The following is a 16,747-nucleotide window of genomic DNA, read 5'->3' on the forward strand; positions in this document are numbered from 1 at the left end:
TACAAACCTGTCAAGTCACCCAAATAAAGTTAAAGTTCTGCTGCTATCTTGTAGTCCTGCCTTTTACCTTGCTTAGCCCTGAAATCCTTCAAACCTCCTATGCTGGAGCCCACATGTTTTATTCAAGGAGTGCCTGAGAGGAAGAAGCAAATATCAGTATCTATGATAAATTACAAGGATGTAATTAAAGCTTAGCCTAGGTTCAGAAAAACCATCAGGAAATGCTTTTAAGATAAGGCAGATGAAGCCTGAGCCCAATCTAGAAGAATGAGGACTGTCAACCAAAGGAAAAAGAAATTCAAGCAGGAGGAAGAGCTTGAACACTCTGAGGAATTAGAAGTCCACTGAGATGTGGTTAGAACACAAGTTGTATATGGGGCCTGGTAGGAGGTTAAATTAGATAGGAAGGCAGGTGCCATGTTACATAGGTCTCTTGGACTCTCATAAAAATATTTTATCATGGGTGGGAATTTTTTAAGATGCTGGGCAATTTCCTTTTGTCTCTTTGGGATCATTCTCAACTTTCTACATTTAACACTTTGCATCATATACCATGAAGCTAATCTTAGTAAAATAAATGTCAATGTCAATAATATTCAAATAAATGTAAATTGAAACACAATGAAAACAAAGTTGACAATAATTAAAATAAATAATAAAGTAAATGTTAGCCAGCATATGTAGAAATGGAAAGGATAATATATTGCTGGGACACAGGAGGGCTATTTTGTTATGTGAATCAAAAACCTTAGTAAAGGACATGACCTAACAATTCTACTTCTCGAAATTATCCTAAATGTATAACTACATACAAGACAATTATGGAAAGATATTCATCACAGAATTGCACATGAAAGAAATTTTAGAAACCATTTAAATGTCCATTACTTGGAGGTTGCTAAGAAGATAAGTGGTTCTGAATAGAATTTAATACAGAAATTAAGAAAAATGAGGCAATTCCTTATATATCTACATAGAAGAATGTGTAAATATATTATGTAAAAACAAAAGTTACAAAGTATATACAGGGTGGGGCAAAAGTAGCTTTATAGCTGTACATCTGGAAAAAGACACAGAGGTTATGATTATTACAATAAATGTATTAATTCTGTGCTTCACATACAACTATAAATCTACTTGTGCCCCACCTTATGCAATATGATCCAATTTTGTTAAAATAGAGAAAATACTATTTTAGAAATTCATTTAATTTTTCAAAAGATATTTATTGAGCCCCAGCTATGTTCTAGCTAATATTCTAAAAGTTCATGATCAAAGAGTTAAAAAAACATTTAAAGTCTCTATTTTCATAAAAGTTACATTTAGTGGAATGAAACAATCCTATATAATAAAGAGCTAATATGCAAATGGTTGTCACGCCCTTGTGCCCTCGGGCCCTTGTGCCCTCACCCTGGAACTGCTCAGACACTCAACACCTGGGAGAGAGGTATGGGAACCATCCAGGCTGCGGCCTGGGAGAGGGACAAGCCCCCCCCCCCCCATGGTCCCCAGCGCCAGTGGCTGGGGCTGCAGCCTGGGAGAGGGACAAGCCACCTGCCCAGGGTCCCCTGCGGCTGCTGCCAGCCTGGGCGAAGCCAGCCTTGGGTCCTAGGTGCCTGTGGCTGGCTAGAGGGAGGGAAGCCCGGGTCCCAGGTGCCTGCGACTGGCCAGAGGAGGGAATCCTGGGTCCCGGGTGTGGGGTGAGGAAGAGGCAGTTAGGGGCAATCAGATCAGCAGGGGAGCAGTTAGGGGTTATCAGGCTAGTAGGGGAGCAGTTAGGGGCAATCAGGCAGGCAGGCGAGCTGTTAGCAACCAGTAGTCCCAGATTGTGAGAGGCAGTAGGATATCCCCTGAGGGGTCCCGGATTGAAGAGGGTGCAGGCCTGGCTGAGGGACCCGCCCCCCCCCATGCACAATTTTGTGCACTGGGCCTCTAGTAAATAAATAAGAAAGTGAATACTATATCCAATGGTGGCTGGTGTCAAGAAAAACAAAACAAAACATAGAATTGCACATAAAAGAGAATAGCAAGTACTAGATCAGTGATGGGCAACCTTTTGAGCTTGGTGTGTCAAACTTCGCCAAAAAACTGAGCATAACTCGGGTAGTGTGTCACTTTGAGGAAAAAACATTATTTCACAAATGTTTCATCCTCAGGAGCAGCAAATGTTTCATCCTCGGCATGCGGCCGCCTCAGCAGCCTCGTGTCATCAGAAATGGCTACGTGTGTCAGTGCTGACACGCGTGTCATAGGTTCGGCATCACTGTCCTAGATAAAAAATACTGCTATTTATTACAGGGTCCTCAGGGAAGACTTTTCCAGGTAGAGTGAAATTTGAGCAGAATTCTGGAGAAAGTGAGGGTAGAGCTGGGAAAATAGTTTTTTGAAGAAAGGGAACAAGAGCAAAGACCCCAAAGTGCAAGTATGCCTGGGGTGACTGAGGACCATCAAGGAAGCCAGTATGATTGTATCACACTGCGCAAGGGAGAGTGGACAGAGATGAAGTTCATGTGGAGCCTTGTGGGATATTATAAGGGTTGTCACTTTTGCTAAGAGTGAGTTGGGGAAGTCTTGGAGATTTTCTAGCAAAGGAGTGGTATCATATTTTCAATTTTAAAAGATCATTCTCAATACTGTGTAGAGAACAGACTGAGAGAGGAGTGGAGAAGAGAACAATGACAATGACAGCACAGAGAAATGAGTTAGGAGACTATTGCAACAATCCAAAAAAAGAGATGATCGTAGCTTGAATTAGGATGATTGTGGTTAGTGCCTTGCATAGTCAAAAGTTGCCTGATTCATGATATATTGTGTCATATAACCAACAGGATTTGCTTAAATTGGATATGTAAAGAGTATGCCTGGGTTAATCAGTTTGAGGGTTCAAGAATATTTTCCTAAAATGGCATCCCAAATTACATCAACTCTAAGTTTCTGTTTAACCAAACTAACAAAAATCCTGAATAAGCTTCCTCCTCAAACATGACCCCAAACCCAGAGGCACTTTTAGTGATTAGTAATCTCTCTAATGCTCTCAATATTCGCCAGTGGTACCCAAAAGGTCCAATGAAGTGCACAATTGCTGACATATTGCTGGTAGCTCTTCCTTGAGCCCACTCCTACCACTTCCCTGGAGCTGAATATCCCTCAGGACTCTCTGCAATGCCGGCTAACCCAAATCCCAATCTACAACAAATTATCTGCATTTACTCTAACTAATTCCATTGGAAATTTATCCAGGACCCTATATGCTCAATACCATTATTTACATATAATAATGTCTATAAAGTTACAAGTGATTTCCCCTGTGCTTGGTGGTGGAAGTTTCCTTAAACTTCGTATTCTCTTCTTCATAATTGGTTTCAACATCCCCACATGAGGTTGAGATAGAGTTTACACTAGAGGTTCCTTTAAGCAGGACTTGACTGGGAAGAATAAATTTATTGAGCCCCTACTCCAGGCTAGGCACTAGGATTATCTCATTTGATCAATAACATGAATATTGGTAAAAATGGAAGACTGAGGAATTAAATGAGTGACCCAAGATTACATAGTTAGAAAGTAGTGAGAAAGGACTCTGAGTCCACTTTCCTTGTTAACACATAACATTAAGGGGACTAGTGACAATAGCTCCCTCTTAACAAAACAAATCATCCTAAATTCTCATATCCCTGTCATCTGCAAGGATAATGTGCCTGATAACTTGCTCAGAAATTCATGGCTTCTGAAGTGAGTAGGATGGAGGTATGATCAGACAGAAGAAACACGAAAAACTCAGAGTTCACAGGAGAGAAGGGGATGGTCTTCTTTTCCACCTCCTCTGCAAGCAATGCTCTACTTGTTACACCTGGGCACTGCACTGAGAGATAGGAAGAAAAGTCCACCAAAGGTAGGATCTGATGCCTCTGTGTCTTTCCCTGATGTGATATTGTGATATAATAAGGAATATATATTTGGTCTTCATCCCAGTTCCTGACATAGGGCTCCTCAAACCCTTGTAAAAATTTCCAAGTTATAAGATCACTAGGAGCATCTTTTAATCTACTGAGGTGACTCTAGTTGAGCTCCTGGATGGTTCCTGGATGAGACTGGTCACCAGAAAGTCAAAATCATGATTATAAGCTTTGTATCTTGAGCCGCACCCCCATCCCATCTCCAGAGAGGGGAGGGGCTGGAAATGGAATTCATAGTAAATTTTGCCTATGAGAGAAAGCCTCCATAAAATCCCAATAGCATGGGTTTCAAAGAGTTTTCTGTTGGTGAATATAACCATACTAGAGGGCCAGTGCAAGAAATTCGTGCACGGGTAGGGTCTCTAGCAGCTGCTGGCTGCTGGCCCGGGGCCTCTCTTCCCCCAGCTGCTGGCCAGGGTCTCCCTTCCCACCCACGTTGGCCTGGTACAACCCACTCACCTGCTCCACCATCCTGCCTCGGTCCTGCTCTTGTTGGGGCCCATCAGGGCCAGCAGTGCCTCCACTGCCACCCGCTGCCAGCTCCACATCACCAAAGTCTGCCATGTTCCTCGCCACCCCCTGGTGGTCAGCGCACGTCTAACTCCCAGTTGGTCGAACTCCCGCCTGTAGGGACAATTTGCATATTAGCCTTTTATTATAAAGGAGGATACTGGGAGACTGATGTACCACAACTGCGTGGAAACAGAAGCTCCTGTACTCAGGACCCTCAGAGACCCCACCCTCTGTATCTCTTAATCTGCATTCTTTATCCTATCCTTTAATAAACCTGTAAACATAAGGAAAATGTTTCCCTGAGTTCTGTGAACCACTATAGAAAATTAATGGAACCTGAGAAGAAGTATGAGAACTTCTGATTTGTAGCCAAGTTTGACAGAAGTGAGTAAGTACCTTGGGGACTTGCTGCCTGAGATTGGTATCTGAAGGTGGGGCTGAGCCCTTAAACTGTGGGATCTGACACTACATGGAGGTAGATAGTGTCAGAATGAGTTGCATTGTAGGACACCTGGTTGGTGTTGCAGATTTGCTTGGTGAAGGGAAAACACCCACACCTCTGATGTTGAAACAAAGGAAGACTGGATTGTTGCTAATTTGCCTGAGTTATCTGATTTTCCTTCCTTTTCTCCTTCTCTTTCTTATTGGCAAGTATCTCCCAAGAGATTTCAAAAGAGAATAATAGAGTCCTTTAAAAGATATGTTCTCTTAGCCAAAGATGAGCCAGCTAAAAAGAAAGGATCATGGGGAAACGATAGGCAGCAGAGACTTGGTAATCTCAGCTGCTCTTTTCTCTCTAATCAGTGTTTTAGAGATGGATTGTCTCACTCCACATGACTTTTAGTCAAAGCTGGGGGGAGGGCTGGAACTAGGGTGGAAAACTCATGGACTTCTTCATTCTCAAGGTCCCTTGTGCCCCAGGTGCCTCTCTGGCCTCACTCTAGTTCTGGCCCTGGATGGGCCCCTGGGTCACTGACTTGCTCTAGTATCGCTAGGGAGGTCTCAGTGGATTCCTTTTCCCTTTGTTTATTCAGAATAAGGTTAGAATTTTTCAAATGTAACTTAAATTGGAAAACTGGTTGGCAAACATGAAACCTACAGAAAACATCTTGCAAATAAATTTCAGTTATTGGTTAACAAAGAGCCTGTGAAAAACAGAAGTTTCTGAGAATTGAGATGAGACCTGAAAGTGAAACAGTCTCTTCTCAGTATTGAGGGTTGACCTGAGTAACAGGAAGCAGCTGTGGTAGAAAGAACTCCTTAGGCCCAGGGATTGCTTACCGTGCTTCATTTATTTAGGCGACATTTACTAAGATCATACCATATCCTGAGAAAGTGCTCACACTGTGGGGGAGTCTGAGATGGATCATAGCATAGCACTAGACAAGACATAGGCAAAGACACCAGACCCAGCAAAAGAGGGAAAATAACTCCCCAAGAACTGCAACAAGGTGGCACTCAGAGAAAAACGTACAAGTTTGAATTAAGCACTTGATGGAACATTGCTGCTGGAGACATTCCCGTTTATGCCTCTTGTTTTGATCAATTAGGTCTTCAAATCACCTGTGCCAGGGAGAAAAAAATTCACGCTGGAACAACTGCTTTAAGCCAAGCATTTTACACCTATTAACATTCGGTGAGGCAGATAGTACTAATGGCACAAATTCACTCCACTACTCAGCTGCTCCTCATTCCTTAGTTCACCCTCCTCACATCCAAGGTTTATGTAAATATAACTAGTAACTTTGAATCCTGGACTCAAACCTGTCTCTGACTGACTTTAAAACTCTTGCTTAGAGATATGTCAACAGGAGCAGTAGGTCAATCCTGTCTTCATCCCCCCCCCCCCCCCGACAAGAAAAACAATTAACAATGATTCAAAAACAAGCCACCACAGAAGGAATCCTAGAACAAGAGGGAAAACCTGAAACAACCCCTGCATCACAGAGACCAAGAAACACTGCATTAGGAGGTAAGAGAGGCAGCTGCCTATTGACCGCATGGCCTTTCCTCAGGCAAGTACCACACCACATAGAGAGCTTTCCCCTGAGCTGTTGGTTCCTCCAGCGGGAAAGGGAACCAAGGGAGGGTAACCGGCTGTGAGGGAGCACTGCTCTGGCACAGCTGGAGTACAGGTGCTCTCTGAGTGCGTACTCTAAATTCTTCCCAACTGTGCCAAGTGTCAGAGAAGGTTCCTTCTTGAACCCTGCTCGCTACACTTACTGTTGGGAACTTAGTCCAAGTTCCTCCTCTATCCTCTGCTCACTAATTATGTGTTGGGTCTGAGCCCCTCTGCCTGGGTCCAGACGTCCTGGGACGCCGGGTCTTAGATGGAGAAGCCATGAGAAGTTGTAGGTATATGAGAATGAGTCTTTATTATAGGAGCAAGTGGCACAACATTCTCATATAGGCAACCCTACACTGGCTGATAAATCTTTCCCACAAAGCCACATTAGCCTCTGTACCCACAGCTGTTATCTGAGCAGCTGCACACTGCCTCTGTACGCACAGCCTCATATAGCAATAGTACCTGAGGTCTCTCTTAGAGCTGGAGCCTCAGTAGCCTCTCCAGCCTCTCCTCTTCTCTAGCCTCACATTGTAGCTACCTCTGAGCCTCCCTTTTCTGCCCTGCACACTGGCTGGTCAGCAACGTATTATGATACACAGACAAAGGCTTCTTTCCAAGTAGTGACCTTGTTGTGCACCTGCATCTGTGTGTAGTACTGGGACATCTTGATTAAGATTCCTATGTTCAGCTCTGGCTGGTTTTGCTCAGTGGATAGAGCATCAGCCTGTGGACCAAAGGGTCCCAAGGTTTGATTCTAGTCAATGGCACGTACCTCGGTTGCAGGCTCCTCCCTGGTTCAAGCCCTGGTCAGGGCTCATGCAGGAGGCAACCCATTGATGTGTTTCTCAAGGTTTCTCTCTGTCTTTCCATCTCTCTCCCACTCTCCCTTAAAAAAATAAAAAAAATTCCTATGTTCAGAGGAATCTGGCGTAGTCTAGATAGGGCTTCCACACTCTAATTAGCCTGGACTATCCTGCATCTCTGGTGTGGCTCCCACACCAGCCCAGCCCCATACACTGTGGATCACTTTATGGGAGCAAGCCCCTACTCTGATCTTACATAATAGGAACTACAGCGGAATCTGGGGCTCAACCACTGAGAATCTGATGGTATCAGAGAAGTGGGGAGGGGCTGGCAATAACCAGCATGCAGATCTTGATAGACTGAGTTCATATCTGCTGTGCCCAATATTAATCCCAACTAGCAGAATCAAGCTGGTGGTGTGCTCTGACCAAGGACTTTATAGGGTACAGATCTGCCTGATCCAGATACTCAAATGAAGAGTGTGGCCTGCTTCAGAGCCTGAGCCCAGACAAGGAGCTAAGTCACAGCCCCACCCACTGTGGAGATTGTATCCAGGCCACATCTGACAGAGGGGCTACAAGAGAAAGTAGATGCTTTCTAAATCTCAGCCCAACAATGCTTGAGCTGAGAGTTAGGAAGATACTCTCTGATCACCCCAAGAGCAAAGCTAGTACTGGGTGTGAGGAGTTCCCCTACTGTGCACAGGCAGATGATCAATTCACAGCTGAGGCTGATGGTAGCTCTTGGCTCAGAGAGCCTATTTGGAAAATTGAGAATTGCCTGGAGCAGTGCCTCCCATTTCCATCCAGGGAACTGTGAAGCCCATGGAAGGGCAGGCAGGATAGTTTGCATAGCAAAGCCAATGGACCTGTTTGGCCAGGGGTGAGGGTCACCTTGAGTTAAGACACAAAGAGCTTTACTGGCTGTATATTTGCTTCTCCCACTGCATCTCAGCATGTTATTTAACTCATACTCCTACTGAATACAGCCTTCAGCCTATGTGACAAAGGAATATAACCAGAGCACACAGTGAGCATAGCCCACTTCACAATCCAACTTACCACGGCACACGAAAAGAAGGCACATGTGCCTTCCCCCATCCTCAGAGTAAAATTGGTGGCCTCACCTACCCAGGGAAATTAGTGCACACTATGGGATGACGTAGTTAAATTATTGAAAAAAAGTAAATAATCTGTCCTTCAAACAAAGAACTAAACAAAACAGAGACAAATTAACTAGATGCAGAGTTCAAAACACTGCTTATAAAATTTTAATGAACCCACATTTGATATTGAATTTGGATAGTGTGTATTGTGATATGTTTGTTTATTTTGTTCTGAAATTAAAGAGTGTGAAATAAAGAAGATACAGTGTTTAAAAAATGCCATATGAAACTTGACCACCAACTTATACCATATACAAGACTAAACTCAAAATGGACAATATAAGTCACGAAACCATGAAAATCCTAGAAGAAAACATAAGCAGCAAAATCTCAGACATCTCACATAGCAGAATTTTCACCAATACATCTCTTAGGGCAAGAGAAACAAAGGAATAAAATAAACAATAAGACTACAACAAATTAAAAACCTTCTGCACAGCAAAAGAATGAAAAGGAAAACCATCATCCAAATGCAAAGGGAACCCACTGCATGAGAGACCATATTTGCCAATGATACATCTGATAAGGGGTTAATTTCCAAAATATATAAAGAACATATACAACTCAACTCCAAGAAGACAAACAATCTGATTAAAAAATAGGTAAAGCACCTGAATAGACACCTCCCCAAAGAGGACATACAGATGGCAAAGAGACAAATGAAAAAAATGTTCAATGTCACTAAGCATCAGAGAGGTGCAAGTTAAAACTACAATGAGGTATCCTCTCATACCTGCTGGAAATGCTATCATCAATAAATCCACAAACAACAAGTGCTGGCAAGAATGTGGAGAAAAGGAACCCCTAGGAATGCAGACTGGTGCAGCCACTGTGGAAAACAGTATGGCGTTTCCTCAAAAACTTAAAAATGGAACTGTTGTTTGACCTAGTGATTCCAGTTCTGGGAATATATCCTAAGAATACTGAAACACCCATCAGAAAGAATACATGTACCCCTCTTTCATAGCAGTATTACTTACAATAGCTAAGATCTGGAAGCAGGCCAACTGCCTATCAGTAGATGAGTGGATAAAAAAGCTATGCTACATCTCCTATGGAATACTGTGGAATACTATGTGGCTATAAAAAAGAGAAAGAACTCTTACCCTTTGCAACAGCCTGGATAGACCTGAAGATGTATATGCTAAGTGAAATAACCCAGTCAGAGAAAGACAAATATCACGTGATCTCACTTATATGTGGAACTTAATAAACAAAATAAACTGATGATAAAAATAGGACCAGGGGCATGGACTGACAGATCTCAGAGGGGATGCGGGTAGAGAGGATTGGAAGAGATTAATCATAGAACATGTATGTATAGATGAATAGCCCATGGACACAGACAACAGTATGTTGAAGGCCTGGGGTGAGGTGGAGGTTGAGTGGGAGGGGAAATGGGGAGAAACAGGGGGTACATATATAATACTGTCTACAATAAAAATAAATAAATAAAAAACAAAAATGCTATATGATCCAGCCATTCCATTTCTGGGAATATATTCAAAGGAAATGAAACACTAAGTTGAAAGATATCTGTACCTCCATGATCATAGCAGCCTTATTTCCAATACACAAGATGTGGAAACAACCTAAAGATCCATCGATGGATGAGTGCATAAAGAAGTTGTAGTATAAATATACAATTGAATCCTATTCATCCATAAAACAAAAGGGAAACCCTACCATTTGTGACAACATGAATGAATCTGAAAGCTCTTGATCACACTTACATGTGGAATCTAAAAGAAAGAAAAAGAAAAAAAAGTCAGTAAAAAGAGATCATACTTGTAGCTACAAGAATTGGAGGTGGGGAGGAGAAATTGAAGGAAGCTGGCTAAAAGGTACAAACTTCCAGTTATAAGGCAAGTAAGTACTGGAAATGTAATGTACAACATGATGACTATAGCCAACACTGATTGCTGTGTGATATAGAGGAGAGTTGTTGTGAAAGTAAATCCTAAGGGTTCTCATCACAAGGAGAACATTTTTCTTATTTTATATCTTTCCTTTTTTTTTCTTGTATCTATGTAATACCAGAGGCCTGGTGCACAAATTCATGCACTGATGAGGTCCAGCCGGCCCACACCAATGGGGGCCCATTGGGGGTGGGGACAATGGGGGGGAGGGGATGTGGATGGTTGGGGGGGGGCAATTGGGCTGTACTGGGCTGGTTGGCCACTGCAGTGTGCATCATAGCGACTTGTCATTCTGGTCATTCCAGTTGTTCCGCTGCTTGGACGCTGGGCTTTTATATAGAGAGAGATGATGGATGGCCCAGCTGGCGTACCTCAGTGGTTGAGCATGGACCTATGAATCAGGAGGTCACTGTTCAATTCCTGGTCAGGGCACACGCCTGAGTTTCGGGCTCCATCCCCAGTGTGGGTTGTGCTGGAGGCAGCCAATCAATGTTTTTTCCATCATTGATGTTTCTATCTCTCTCTCCTTCTCCCTTCCTTTCTGAAATCTGAAACATTTTTTTAAAATATGATGGATGTTAGCTGAAACTTTTGTGGTAATCATTTCATAATATATGTAAATCCAATGATCATGTCATATGACTTAAACTTATACAGTGATGTATGTCAATTGTTTCTCAATAAAACGGGGGAAAGTGGAAAAAACCTTGCCTATTAGAAAACACCTGTGCTCCTACACTAAGCAAAAAGAGTAGGAAAAGATAAGTCTTATTGGTAAGATAATATGCCAGCCCTCTTATATCCTTTTTGTTCCTAATGTCAACTCACTGAAATAGCTATTAATATATTCACACATACATGAAAAAACAAGCTCAGAGAGATAGGCTACTTTTCTTATTCAATCATCACACTTTTCTTTATTATCTATGTATGTCATGCACTTTGTTGGAACTAGGATATAAAAATGAAAAAGACAGATCCCCACCCCCAAACCAAGTGGAGCACAGAGAGGTGGGATGTTTGATGTTTGGGAGACATCATATAAACAAGCAAACAGATACAGTGCAGCACCATGAGATAAGAGAATTGTAAGTGTATACTAAATGCTATGAGAGAACAGCACAGAAGAACTCAATATAGTCCATGAAGGTGGAATGGTGCAGGTATACTGGGAGTGGGTAGAGGTAATATGAGACTATGTGGGTAGGATTAATGGAGGAATGGAGAAAATGATTATGAGGTCCATCGAAAAGAATATGTGTGTGACAGACATATAAAGTTTGAAATAGAAGAAGAACAGTGGGGCAGGAGGTACTTATCTACAAGCAATACTACCATGGATTAGACCCTGGACAAAGAGAATACTCAACAAAACAAAATGCTTACATGGAATTTAGGTTTGATGGTGTCAAACAAGAAAGAACTGAGGCTACGAATCAAATCAAAAGTTTATTTGGGATCTTAGGGGTTTTACCCTGGAGAATAGATTCAGTAGGAACCTGGAAAGTGCTCTAAGTGGAGCGGAATGTGAGAGGAAGGAGAAAGACTTTAAAAGGCAAAACCACAAGCTTACATACCTTGTTTTGAAAGAATTATGATTGGTGTAGGCAAAAATAACGTTAGTCTATAGAGACTAGGTTACAAGCTAGTTGCTAGGTTGGATTTCGGGGAGATGAGCCTCATTCTGAGAACTGCAACAGGATGTAGCCACTTGTGGTTGGCAGTTTAAAAGTTCATGTTCTATCTGGTGTGAACATGAATAAAACCAACTTCCCAGGGGCCTCTCAGTTCCACTTTAGGGCCCCTTCACATTAGAGACTCCATTTCACAGGGGAAAGCAGTCAGAAATAACATCACTAAAAAGCTCTAATGTAAAAGAGAACAGTAAATTCTCTCCTCACCATAAGCACACAATATGCTTTTAGAGTTTAGCTCACTTTAGTGTTGAATTGAATCATCCAAATGAGCTAATATGACATTAAAATTTTTTGCTAATTTTTAAATCAACCACAGAAGAAAAAAAAATCAAAAAACACAGTTACTTTTAGCAAAAAGTCTTTTATGGAAAATAAAAACTAACAATTTTAATTAATATTGAAAGCATGCTTCTCCCTTGTGCTCACCCACCTCCAACTATGGTACACACACACACACACACACACACACACACATTTCCCATATCAACATTAATCTTCTATTTGGAGTAATTTTAAAATCCAGGAGTCACAATTAAAAAAATGAACAAGCAAACAAGGAATTCCTTTTAATCAGCTGAATTTTTAAAAAGATAAAAACAACCAACAAGAACTTTTTTCCCTTCCTACTTGGGGGTGGAAGCAGTTTTTCCCTTCCTACTTGGTGGGTGACCTCAGACACCTCCACCACCATAGCAGGAACCTAAGTCTGGGCTGGAGACCAAAGTCAGCAGCTTGCCAGACTCTGGGAAGGAACCTACTCTACACGCAGGTCTCTCTGGAATAATCTGAAAACAGGAGATTGGCCTCAAAGAGACAAGTAGGTGAAGAAGGAGGAATATGAGGGAGACAGAAATATACAACAACAGACTCTGAGACTAAAACAAAAACAGCAATTGATGGACCTAGTCATAGGGAACAGTCAGAGACACAGGCAGGTTAAGACATGCTAAGAACATGGCATAAAACTGGCATTGTCATTCTTAAAAAAAATAAACAAACAAACAAAAAACTCCAAATCTGAAGGAAAGGGAATACAATATCTAAACTGATAATGAAACAATTTAGTAATTTGGATTATCAAATAAAAATAAAATCTAAACTTGGTAAAATACTTTATTTGAAAGAATGATTACAATAAGGGGAAGGAGACTATTGTAATGGGGGTGGGGAGAGAAACATACATAGAGCTGCAAGTGTCTGAAAGAATGCAACTTAAACATGAGTTAAGCTTTTCTCTGCAGAAGAGAATTTTATTTTATAGGGAACGGGACAAGAAGGTTCTTCTAGAAAGAACAGGGTATTAAGGGAGCGGGATAGTAAGAGAGTCTGCTGATTCTTAGGAGATATCATTAAGGATGGGTTGTATGCTGGGTCAAGAGGTGCTTAATTCAGAGTTCAGGAGCCTGGAGTAAGGTGAGAAGCTTAACTCCTGTTTAAGTTCCATTATGAATTTTAGTTCCATAAGAAACCTTGCTTCAATTGATCAGTAAGGACAAACAGCTCAGCTAACCTTATTTAAGAGGCAAAGCATGGGAATTTAAAGAGTCTGTGTCTGCCCTCATTATAAGGGGAGACATTGGTGAGTCTTATCTCTCTAAGTCATAAGGGAAAGAGCGGTTCTTTGCAGTCAGCTGTTTATTAGAACACAAAAAGGAGGATAGATTTCTTTTACCATTGCTGTTCACCTGGAGGAAAGGGCTCCAGGAGAAGTTTAACATTGTTATTATGGCTCATGTAGGTAACAGGTGCTATTGTAAGCACAGAAAAGAGAGGCACGAACTAAATCCGGAAGTAAAAGGAAGGCTTCCCCAATGAGAAACTTGAACTGAGTGGTCAGGAGTATTGAAACCTGAGCAAGGAAGATGGGGAAGGCTGAGGTAACACAATATTGGAGGGGAGGAAAGTTTCCCTACTGCCCTTCTGTGTGCATCGGCTGGTCTAATAATTAAACTGACTTAGGAGAGATTAACAGGAGAAAACCACATATAATTACATACATATAGGAGCCCCAGAAAGACATGAAGACTCAAGGGAGTGAGGCAATGGAGGCGCATGTTCCATCCTGAGCTAAGGAGAAGAGGGTGGGGTCTGGGACTTCAAAGGGAAGAAAGACAATTCACATGAGATGAGAAGAGCAAATGTTTGCTAAACAAAGTTTGCCAGGCCAGGTAGATAAGTCTAACATAAAAAGGTATTTCTGGTAATAGCTCTCTTCCAGGTACGGGCCCATCTAAATTCTTTCAGGCAGTTAAGGGAGCAGTAAAAAGCTTTTCCTGAGGCACATTTGTCTTCATTGTCTTCAACTCAACAATCCACATGCCACTACAGAACATATTGGGGTGGCATATTCTCCTCCCTCTTAGTGTACAACATTAAGGAAACTATGAGGCTGAGGAAAGATGGCACAATGTGGTTTCTAATGGAAGAAAGTGAACTAGAAGGTGGTTGTGCAAGTATAAATACAAAAAGAAAAAGAGTGGTTGTGCAAATATAAATACTAAAGTGTGCTCTGACCATAACTGCCTAACTGGGCAGGTCATGGTGGGTAGTCACAGCCCAGGCATATAGCTTATTTAATAAAAGAGTAGCTATGGAGAGAAACCAAGATGATGGCATAGGTTAAACACCTAACCTACAGCCTGGCACAACAATTTCAAAAATACAACTAAAAGTCAAAACGGACATCATCCAGAAGCACAGGAAAGCTGGCTGACTGAAATGCCCACAACTAGAAGGAAGGAGAAAACCACAAGGAAAATCAGAGGAACTGTAAAAGCCTGAGGTATGGAGACATGGGCGGAGACACGAGCATGCGCGCGTGCGGGGAGGACGGAGCCGGAGAGGACGGGATGGCTGACTGCCTGGCCGGCGTTCTCTAGCGGGAAGGAGATAAAAGCTCCAGATTGTGCTGAACCCCAGCTCCGACTGCACTGAACCCCAGTTCCGAGCGAGACCCTGGGAAGCCAGGCTCATACTGGGGGAATCTGGGCTGTAAGGCAGAAACACAGAGGAGCGTCGAAAGGCAGAGCTCCAGAGGCGCACACGTGAATGCGCGCAGAGGATGGACTGTTGCCTGTGCCGCTGAATTGCCCTAGCGGGAAGGAGACAAAAGCTCCGGACCGTGCTGAACCCCAGTTCCGACTGCACTGAACCCCAGTTCCGGGCGAGACCCTGGGAAGCCAGGCTCATACTGGGGGAATCTGGGCTGTAAGGCGGAAACGCAAAGGAGCGGCGAAAGGCAGAGTACCGGAGGCGCGCACAGGAATGCGCGCAGAGGATGGTCTGTTGACTGTACTGCTGAATTGCCCTGGTGGGAAGGAGACAAAAGCGCCAGACTGCGCCGAGCCCCAGTTCCGACTACACTGAAACCCAGTTCCGGGCGAGAATCTGGGAATCCAGATTCATTGGGGGAGAGACTAGACTGTTTGGCAGCGGGAGAAGCTCCAGGGTGCTTTTCTCTCAGAGGTGTTTGCAGGGATTACAGAGGGACACTGAGACCCAGGAACCTCATAGGGCGGGGCTGACAGGAAGCCAAGGCTGTAGGCTCAACCCTGAACTCTGCCCCATCCAAGCTGAGCACAGAGGCTTTTACAATTTTGCAAGTCTAGTTGAATAAGGCTGTCTCCCAGCGTAGACACAGCTGATCCTCACAGCCAATTGGACTGGAGGTCAAATCCTCCCAGTGTACCAAGAGCAATCAAGGCTTAACAACACCAAGACATTGCACTCAGCCCACAAAGGGGGTACCAAGAGCGATCACCTAGGGAGATTGGGGAAGCTGAGCTACCGGCCCCTATAGGTCACTGACCACACAAAGCCACTCCATCAACATAGGGAGGCAGCCAAAAGATGGAGACACCGAAGCAGGTCACGAATAGAAGGGATGAAGGAAAGTAAACTAATGGACGTCACAGTGTTCAGAACCACATTTATAAGGTTACTTAAGAATCTTCTGGAGGACCAAGATGGCGGCATAGGGCAGACGCCTGATTGTTGCCTACCACAACAATTTTGAAACTGCGGCTGGAGAACAGAGCAGACACCATCCAGAACCACCGGAGGGCTGGCTGGGCAGATGCTCTACGGCTAGAATAAAAGAGAGTGGGACGCGGGATGATGCTGATGCCGATGAGCCAAAGATCACACTTTAAGAACTACGGCTCTGGAGACACAATGGCGGCCTGGAACGTGCTCAGCGCGGTTCCCCCGGCGGTCTCCGGCTGAGGGGACGGCTCCGCTCGCTGCCGAGCACGGACAGACGAGCCCCTGGGGGTCATGGGGTGGGAGACTCCGTGCTTGCTGACCTCCAAGTCATTCGAGAATCTCTGCGCCCCAGAAGCGGCCAGGTGCACACGCCCGGCGACCGGCCGCCACTGCAGACCTGAGCGCCGTCGCAGCTACCTCGGACCAGCCCGCCGCCATGCACCAGGCGCACCGGAGCCTCGCCGAGCCCACTGCCCAGCGAGTTCCGCGGCAGCCGCCCCGGAACTTTGAGAAAATGGCTGGAGGAATTGCTGAGAAGGAATTGACCAATGGGAGTTGGGATCGGGAAGACGAGGCTCCGCTGGGTCCCGGATCCAGGTGAGCTCACCCGGCGACTGGTTGCTGCTGCAGACCCGAGTGCCGCC

The sequence above is a fragment of the Cnephaeus nilssonii genome, assembly GCF_951640355.1.
Source record: "Cnephaeus nilssonii genome assembly, chromosome: 13".
Lineage (NCBI taxonomy): Eukaryota > Metazoa > Chordata > Mammalia > Chiroptera > Vespertilionidae > Cnephaeus > Cnephaeus nilssonii.